Below are 10,168 nucleotides of genomic sequence, written 5' to 3' on the forward strand. Positions count from 1 at the left end.
GGCGGAATCGCCTCAACAATGACCCAAGCACCGCTTACCTAAGCAGATCCGATGTGAACTCTCTCATAGGGAATCATGGCACAAGCGCTTTCAGGACGATTTTGAAAATCGCCAGCGCTTAAAAATTGTCAAAAATGCCCCTAGTGTGAGTGAGTCCTGAAAGTATGACTACAGAATGACAGGGGCTCATGTCAAAACGCTCCACTATTTTTAGATTGAAGAAGAGCTGTTTATATTTACTTCTTCCATATAGGAAAACACCTCTGTGTAGCCGGAAACTCCTAGCTGTGTGGTAACATCCCACTTTCACTGCTTCTGCACTTCCACAACATTGAGAAGCAACAATAATGCATATACAAATAGTAAATACAAGTAGAGGCGTATCCCCTTGTTGCTTATTCTGTCATTGGGCATGAGTGCACCTCCTTCCCATGCTGCTTGCCTGTCAGGACACTCGACACCCCGTGTAGGCTGCAGCTAAGTAACGTGGTTAGTGTCTGCCTCCTGCCAGATTCAGCTAGCTGGGATTCCTGCACCGATCCCTGCACAGGCAGAGGGAACAGAGCGTGGAGAAGACCCCTAAACTGTGTGAGTAGTGCACCCCATTCTTACCAAGGAGAGCTTGCAGGTTTGAAAGAGTTACCAATGATTTGGGGAGGTGTGTCTGGCTGCAGTGAGTTCCCACAATTGGGAAGAGGCACACACTAGTACATCTGCCTCTTGAGAGAGGGCTGGTTACAATTTACTGTAGTGTTTTAACTGTGTATATAACTTATCTGCTACACAGTTTCCCCAGCTTCCCTGGCTGGCTGGCATTGATTACAGTATTGTTATGATTTTTGGTACCCCAAAACCATGACTTGCATGTGGCTCTACAACCTTGTTTTCAAAGTATGATAATAGATATATGTCATTCAGGGCTTATTCACAGTGGGACGTTGCGGAGCTGCGTTATAAACACTTATAACGCAGCTTACCGCACCGCAATGCTTATCCTATGGGTCGTTCACAGTGCGACGTTAGCGTCGGATTGTAACGTGTAGCATTACAGTGCGAAGTTAGCGTCGCACTGTAACGTGTAGCATTACACGCTAACGTCACACTGTAACGTGTAGCATTATGATAACGCACTGCTGCAGTGTATTACCTCTGAACGCACACGTTACCAGGTACAGGAAAGCATACTTTTCATTGCGTTAACGTGCGTTACCACTTTTTTTTGCATTGCGTTGTGACTTTAATGTCGCATTACAACGCAACGTCCCACTGTGAATAAGCCCTGAAAGATTGATTCATAACTTTTTAGCTACACACTGGCATATGCAATCTGTGTTTGTGTGTGTTATTATTTTCGAAAATTAACAAGAAATCCAAAAAGCAGGAAGGGAAATTTTGCCACCCCCAGCCATCGTCTTAAGTCAGCTTTAAGCTGCCCATGTATAGTACAATCTCCCGATCAATCAGATAGTGTTAATTGTGCAGATTGATGAACCATCGATTGGAATTTCTGAATGATGCTTTTAATTTGATTAGATTGCTTATCATATTGCCATCCATTGGTGGGCTCAAATCATCGCTTCCCATCCATCGCAATGATCAGATGGGATGGTTGATCGGGAGGAAATTGGATAATTAATGGGCCCTTTTGGGCTACATTCACAGTGCCACAATTGAGTACATGTCTCAGACAATACAATTGCATGCTAAAACGATGCAGTGGTATTGTAATGGTACTGTTGACGTCGGCATGCTAGCAGTGCAGTGCGATGGATCCGTTGGGCATAACCTAGTGCCTGCAGTTCATTAATGCATAATGCGTGCGTTAACAGTGGGCGTGAAGAATACTTTTTATTGTCTGTATGCTTCACTGTAAGCATTGCAGCAAGCGCATAACGTGCAATGCGATTTTTACTCTCCATTGCATTGCTTCCCATTTTTCCAGGGAATGCAACACAGAAGTGGGAAAGTAGCCTAAGGGATGGTCATTGAGGTTCAAATATTTGAATTGATGCAGGATTGTGCAGATATTTGTATGCTTAAAAATGGACCAATTGAATCCTGCTGAGGTGAGGTTCAGTTGGTCTGTTTTCAAGCTGCATAAATGTTCATACACATTTGCATAATCCTGCATCAACTCAGAATTATTTGCATTGATCATCACTGGTCAACTTTTTTTTCTACTTAGGCAAGAATGATATAATGAATGATATAATCTGACAGTAAGATGCTCCACCCCCTCATATCTCCTACTCAGACACGGCCAATCCATAAAGTTTGGTCATTTTGCCAATTATATGAGTGGCTGGGCACAGTGGTACGTCATCAATGGCTGTATAAGTCTGTACTAAGGGTACAGAATTAAGCTGTAAGGCAGCACAGCAGGGATTTTTCATTAGATTTCTGCTATAATACGACAGAGCTCAAGTGTTGCATTGTGGTATTGCTCGCTGCTCTCAAATCAGATCTTGATCTGGAAATAATTGAACGCCTGGAGACTGGGCTGCTGTTCATTGGTGTGGCTAGTTTAATGTGGACCTGTAAATGCATTGTTTACTGCTTACTTTTAGGCGACTTGGGGGCTGATCGACCATCCGTTTTGATGTTTATAATTGAATCGGATGAATATTGGTGCCGCCAAGAGGATGCCCGATCGAGGATGCGACCAATTCTGGACAGAAATTGGTTGCATGCATTGATCGGCCAGGCTGCAAGGTGTTGGGACGATGTGCTCGATCGGGTGCACGGTGGTATTGGGGTGTGATATCGGGATGAACCACAAACATGATGTAACCTTGACGCTGTCCCCCTAGAGTAAAATGTGCCCCCCCAGTGCCCATGCATGAATACGTTACCTATTTGTATCCACCGCTGGCTCTATCTCTGAACTCTTCCTCTCATGCACGCGCCCCACATGGTTGCCGGAGTAACGAGGGTGCATGTGATGTCACACACCCTCCCATGTTACGCCAGCAACCCTGTGGAGCGCGTGTTTATGAGGAAGAGAACAGAGCCAGCGGCGGACAAAAGGGGGGGGGGGGATGTTCATATTTTACACTAGGGGGGACAGCGCTGGAGGCAGCATGACGGCATCACTAGGCTGATTCCCGCAAGATTCTATGCTAAAATTGAATGGAAATTGGCCTGTGGTTTATGGGCAGCTGACAGATCTCTCCAATCATATTTCATTAGAGAGAGATCTGTCTCTTGGTCGAATCTGCACATCATCACTAGATGTATTGCCACCTTTAGGCTCCACCCCCTTATAGCTCTGTCCTTTGCCACTTTCTCTTATTGATTACTGGTGATTGTTCCATCCCCCCCCACCCTCGCAATTGCTTTCTCTCCTCACATTGGAGCTGCCGGCTAGTCTAAAGTACCAAAATGACCTGCCAGTCCCAGCTGCTTCATGGCATGTTTGCATGTGCAGCTCACAGGGACTTTGCCCACTTCACAAGATAGAGTGGTAGGGATGGTCATTTGGGAACGGTAAAGTTGTGTACACATGCCCATCAGGGATGTAGAATTTTAGTCCTCAAGGGCCGAGGTCCTCACACATTTTTGACACAGCTCAAATAATTGAAGGGACTGGAAAGTTGTGATCCATCAGGTAGAACACATTGCTCCATTTCTCAATCCATCATAAATACTGGCATGGATATGACCCTTGAGGACACCTGTGCCATAGGTATTGTGTCTATTGGGCGAAAGTTCGGAGCCAATTGCTGCACATACGCATTCTATTGTGACAGACGGGGTAAAAAGGGTTAAGGGAACAGCGCAGGGTGAGGTGGCCTCCAGTGTGAAGGGTGTCAGGCTTTAGGTTGCTCTGATGCAGCCTCATTGGCTATATTATTTGGATTTAATTACAGCGCAATCTCTTTCATGTTTATCATTTATGACTTGGATGTCTCAAGTTCTCAACAGTAATTTGTATATATATATATATATATATATATATATATATATATATATATATATATATATATATATGCACATCCACATCAAGGATTGTTTTGTTAACAGGTAGAAGGCAAAGGGTACCTCAACATACTTACTGTTGAGTGTTCCCACTGCTTTATAAAGGTATGCAAACAAAGATCTATTGCATAAAAAACACATAGTATTGCATATGGAGGAAATATAATGATCTCCAGCAGTCCAGCTTTCCATACTAAAAATGTTCTGCAGGAATGTCTTTATGGACTGAAGTGACCGGACTTCAGGGACCGAGTGTTGTTACTACTTAAACCGCAATGGTTAAAGAAAGGCAGTGGAAATGTAACCTTCTACCTAAATTCTATGCTGACTGAAATATTTACACAAAGAATAAATGAAATTTGCTGCTGGGAAATGTTCAAACATTGACACTGTGCAACAGCAGAAATGGTAAAAAACACGAGCTAATATAGTAACAGCGGCTGAAAATAACTTATCTTGTTGTAAGTTTATTGATATATAGAACTTAGCATTTACTAATGGCTAGATCATTCCTGTTATCTTAGTCCTGCATTCACTCATTAGCACAGCTTACCTTTATTAATGTATAAGCATTTATACTAGCTGATGTCAGATAAATCACATTTAGAGTGCTTGGCCAAGAGGCCCTGCAACAGCAACTTCCTGCTCCACAGGCTTCCACAGCAACAGACTACTAAAGGAACTTTAACCCAGGATTGCACTTCATCACAGTCAGTAGTCGATACTCCCTTTCCCATGAGAAATCTTACCTTATCTCGAATAGATCATCAAGGACATCTATATGGCTGATATTGTGGTGAAACCTCTCCCACAGTGTGATATCAGGGCCATAGTCCTGACAGTTTTCTGTCTGTGAATCTCATTGCATTGTGGGAAATAACATCTGTTTTCAACTGCCAAGCAAGCAGTATCTCCCTCTGTGCATAGAACTCTCGGTAAACAAACATCTGGCAGGACTAAAGATGTTGGTACCTATGATAAATTACAGAATGAATCTATCTGTTGGTCGTTCTGATGGCAAATCGACCAGTGTATGGCCACCTTAAGACTTAGGAATGATTTTTCAATGGGCAAACCATGAGTAAATATAAATCAATATTGTAAAAACAAAAAAACAAAAAAAAAGCAATTTTGCTAATTACTTTATTTACTTTATGTGGAACATTAGGTTTTCCATACTATAGCTATCAGGTGGGTATATAGAACTCTCTGTGGTCTGTGCATTCATTACATTTTTATCATAAAGCACAATAATCCTTTAGCAAGCAAATGTATTCAGAACATAACTCTAAAGGAGATATACTATTGTAACCAGCATCTGCCTTTCATTCTAATGCTGAGCAGATCTCCTTTCTATGACATTACAGATGCTTTTTCCATGGTCTACACTTCACTCAGCTACTTGCCTTATTCGATTAGTCAGGGAATAGAGCATCTCTCATATGCATGGTGTTATCTGTGGTAGCCGCTCTTCTCTTAAATTAGTGGACCAAATCAGCTCGTGGCTATAAACCTCGAGAACAGCCATGCAGCACAATCCAAGCAATTGAAATAGTGTAGGTCTAGTTATTTCTAGGCATTGATACAAACATTTGGGTTGCTGGACCATTCATGTTTAATGTCTGGTACACACAATGAGATTTTCTGGCAGATTTACCGCCAGATCGATTATTTCCAGTATGTTCGATCTGATTTCCGATTGGTTTTCCATAGAAGTGAACGGAAAATCGATCGGAAATCAGATCGGACATGTTGGAAATAATCGATCTGGCAGTAAATCTGCCAAAAAAATCTCATTGTGCGTACCAGGCATAAGGCCTGTACACATGCCTAACTTATAACAATCACCTCAGCCAATAATCAGGTGTGTGTATGGCAGCCAGCAACCCCCAACCCGCGAGCGATCTACTCAACCCCAGTGACGCTAGTCCCATTGTTCGTGCTGCTCCCCTGCTCTTCGTGTGACGTCATGCACGTGCCGCTCATCGGCCCTCTGTCGTCCCTCCACATAGCAACACAGCGTGTCATCAGCTACACAGCTGACATGCACGTGTGCAGCCCAGCGGTGTCACCTAGGGGATCAGGCCCTGAGCATATGAAGACTCCTATAATGCACCATTGCTGAATATGCAAAAATGTCCCTTTGTTGTCCCTGAAAGCTACACCTACATCCAGAAACACTGGAATGCAATGATGTGCCAGTTTGTTAATTGCAAATACCTGTTTTTTTAGAAGGCAAAATTATGTTTTGCATGGCATTTTTAGTCAGAGGGGTTTTGGTGCTTTTTAGCCCCTTACACACTCCTAGGAGTTCTAGTTCACCATGAGCTTGCTGGGCAACCAGTAACTTCACTATTTAAAAATACTAATTAATATATTTTAAGCCTCCAATAGCCACGCTTTAGCCTGCTATACAATAATAGCCCATCAGAGTATTGTGTGTAGTTTAGGCTGTCTGATCAGTCCTTCTGTGAGACCTAATAGCTGCTCGAGTTAAACAGCTTACAGATGCAAAGAAAAACTAAGAGCCTGTTGCCATGGTAATGGTAACACAAAGGTATGGGATTAACTCCATCACATATAAAATGTCTGTTAAGGTCCATACACACACTAGATGAAACTCAACTGGGGCGGATGATAACGACCGCCTCTGCCAAGGATCCAATGTGCAGCCGCTCGGCCAGCTCGGCCATCAAGGCTGTGTGACAGAGTTCCCTCCACTGAAGCATGGGTAAACCTTGCAATCACTCAGATAGTCGACTAAGTACGATTGATTTAAATACTTATGTATACACGTACAGTTACAAGAACTCCATCGCTAGGTCGGATCGACCTAGCGATGGAGTTCTTGTAACTTTACGTGTATACATTAGTATTTAAATCAATCGTACTTAGTCGACTATCTGAGTGATTGCAAGGTTTACCCATGCTTCAGTGGAGGGAACTCTGTCACATAGCCTTGATGTAACTATGGAATCTCCTCTTCAGCTTATCAGGTGTCATCTATGTATATAAGGAGCAAGAAGGGGTTTGTATTTATACTTCATTTAAAAATAACCATTCCTTTATTACTGGATGTAGCCAGTTGTCCTGTCATCTGCAAAACTTGCATGTATTATTATTATTATTTCATGTACTGTATGTTTAAAGCAAAAACTACCCATTATCATTTTACACAAATCTCTGCACAACAGTGTAATACTGGCTAATCAATTAGATCAGATCAATGGATCAATCGGATTGGATTGGTTAGGGTGTTTTAGGCCGTTAATGGGCATGACCGATCATTTCCGATCATATATGGAATTGTATCGTTAATGCCCACCTTTACTGGTATATTCACTCAGTAAAATACCCATAAACATCAGATAGCAGTTGATCTGCTGATGCTAAGCTAATGAATTGTATTGGAAACTACATGATCTCAGGAGGATAAGTGGTGGACCCAAACTAATGAGACCTCCATGATCGGTCATTACATTTATTACCGGTATGTACAATGACAATGCATTTCGTGGGTAGTAAGCCTGCTTCCTCAGGTCAAATAACATGCCTGCAGGTCCGTATATTTTTTAACTTTTACAATTTTTCACTAAAGTGCCCCTTTAATATATAAGCGCCGTCTGTCTTAAAAACAAATGTAAAAGAGTGATGATGTTGTGTTTCTGACACAGTGTTTTCCCAGGTGGCCCAGGTGAGACGTAATGTGATGACATCACTTTGTACACAGGAGGAGGTTGTAGACTTGACTTAGGGCACATAATGCCCCAGCTAGGAGCCGAAGTCTTTAGGCAAGCAACCCTGTGTTGCATTATTTAAAAAGACAGTGATCCTGTGGATAACATTGTTTTTCTAATATGGATGACATCTTCATCTGAGAGGTAGGATGATCATTTCTCTGCGGTTCTGTTGTATCTCTGGAAACCTAAGTGGCTCGGTCTTTAACTCTGAGCTACAGGCTCATTCCACATGCTGTAACCATTACTATGAGGCCCTTCTCTTCCCGCTGGTGTCTCTATTTATTTTAACGTTTTGGAGAATGCGGACAGAAGAGCTAGTCCTCGTTGTTTGGATTTGTGAAGACTGTGGAGCAAAATTATGTCCAGGAACTGGTAAGAACTCTGCTGGGTCTTAAGAAAATATATGAAGCCAACAGCATCTACCACAGTCTGGGCTAATTTCACAGTTGCTTGACTCTTTGATCTATGAGGACGTGTTGACTTGCACTTCATGTGACATAGCCACAGAGCTATGGGTCCCAGTGCAGATTTACACTGGCATTCCCTTTGCAGCACTGTATATATAATAATCACATTCAGTGTAATACAGATTACCAAAGCGTGAGAGAGGTGTAAGCAGAGGAAAAGGAATGGTTTGGTTATCAATACTCAAAGCACATATAGAAGTGATTATTACAACTACAGCACCAATAATAATGCAGAGACTGCAGGCAGGCCTCATGTGGGAACCCTCAGATTCAGGGGCCCTAGGGCAGTGACAAACTCTGCAACCACTATTGCCTCACAGTTGATACCTGTCAGCACTGTAAAACACATTACACTTCATATCATGAATAAAAGGAAAAGTTACTCCAGAGCTCCCTCATGTGATGTTGGCAGAAGATCACTTGGTGTTTTCTTTAGATTAGTGTTTCTCATCCATTTATTGAACATGGTTTATTGAGTACCCTCTACTGTGAAAAGCATCATCTCAATTAGCTCTTCATACATATACTCTATATTGTCTATAGGCTTCAATGTGGAATTGTCACACCCTTCGGAGCTATAACAGCATCAGATCTTCTGTGAGGACTTACGGCAATGTTTGGGAGCATGTCTATGTGCTGCAGCTCCTGAGGCAGCCGGACCACTTACATTGCATCATACTGTATGAAATCGCAGTTACTATGTCCTATCTAAAGCTCCGTACTCACCACCCGAAGGGTCCAGCGATGTCCCCTTGACGACGGTCGTTAGTAACGCCTCTTCCTGCCAGGGTTAAGCGTGAGGTCACACGGCTTTACACAACGGGCGCGAACGAGGCTTCAAGTGATCGCAGTAAAAAAAATTACCTGCTTTGAGGACAGATATATATACACTACTAATCTAAGTAATCACACTCACATGGCCAGTAACAGGACATGGTATAAAAACTGTTCAGAAGAGCTCACCGCACATGTTTGTACAGAGGGTGTACGTGTTGTCCAGGCTTTCACAGTTTCGGTACTGTTAGTTTCAGTGCTGGAGCTATTAGCAGGGCAGTGTAATGTGAGCAGAAGCTAACAGTTAGCTTTATACCTAACTCTAGCCAAAGTCCTTCTTTTTATAGCTATAGATTGATACAGATATATTGCAGCCTTCTGCCCCAGAGCACTCTGGGAGATCAGCTGACGTTCCTGCTCACTACACAGAGGGGTGAAGAAACATCCCACAGAGATTCACTTTACCTTGCCAGCAATAAAGATGCTGGCATCATTGATAAATGTCAGAATGTAAATCATAATGAGTTTATACACCTGCAGCATTTCTGGAATGATTGCGCTCCAATAAAAAAGATACAAACGCTGCAAAATCACTTTACGATATGAAAAATATTTGCAAATCCCAATTGCAAGCATTAAAAAAATACCTGGAAATTGCTCTAAAATGCTTGCAAAAACGCTAAGCAATAGTGTTTAGTGTTCTCTTGTGGGTGCCCAGCCTAAGTAATATTCAGTAAACCTCCTCCTATTCATGTCCTAAATATCAAAACCCCAATGTAAAAATTATCCCTTTAAATCAGGGGTCTCAAACTCGCGGCCCGCGGGCCATTTGCGGCCCTCGATACAATATTTTGTGGCCCTCGCCGGCAAAAGCTTCCTTATAGTTCGCTTCAGTGCTCCCAAGTAATCCGCCGCATCCCCGCCGCTAAACAAGGGCTGCAGAGCCCCCAAATCGCCCGGGGGGCAATTCGCCGGCATTTCGTGGAAGGGGCAGAGCTTTCAGCTTCAGCTCTGCCCCTCCTGACGTCAATAGCCGCACAGATCGCCGCCTCTCCCGCCCCTCTCTGTGAAGGAAGAGTGAGAGGGGCGGGCAGAGGCAGCGATGCGCCGCGATTGTGAAATTCCTTATGCGGCCCAGCCTCATCCTGACTTTGCCTCCTGCGGCCCCCCAGGTAAATTGAGTTTGAGACCCCTGCTTTAAATGTTTTG

At 43.1% G+C, this 10,168-nt stretch overlaps 1 protein-coding gene across 4 annotated transcripts in view; it reads left to right on the plus strand.

The window, feature by feature from the left end:
- Window positions 1-503: 503 nt before the first annotated feature.
- SLC7A2 (solute carrier family 7 member 2) overlaps window positions 504-10,168 on the plus strand; it is a 172,833-nt gene continuing 163,168 nt past the window's right edge. For 2 of the 4 annotated variants that reach the window (XM_068278633.1, XM_068278636.1), the window contains exon 1: window positions 504-586. The gene's annotated coding sequence lies outside the window, so the exon portion shown is untranslated. Of the gene's footprint in view, window positions 589-10,168 lie in introns of all 4 variants that reach the window. The other 2 variants (XM_068278635.1, XM_068278637.1) reach the window with 1 other exon arrangement.

Source organism: Hyperolius riggenbachi, chromosome 1, assembly GCF_040937935.1.
Source record: "Hyperolius riggenbachi isolate aHypRig1 chromosome 1, aHypRig1.pri, whole genome shotgun sequence".
Lineage (NCBI taxonomy): Eukaryota > Metazoa > Chordata > Amphibia > Anura > Hyperoliidae > Hyperolius > Hyperolius riggenbachi.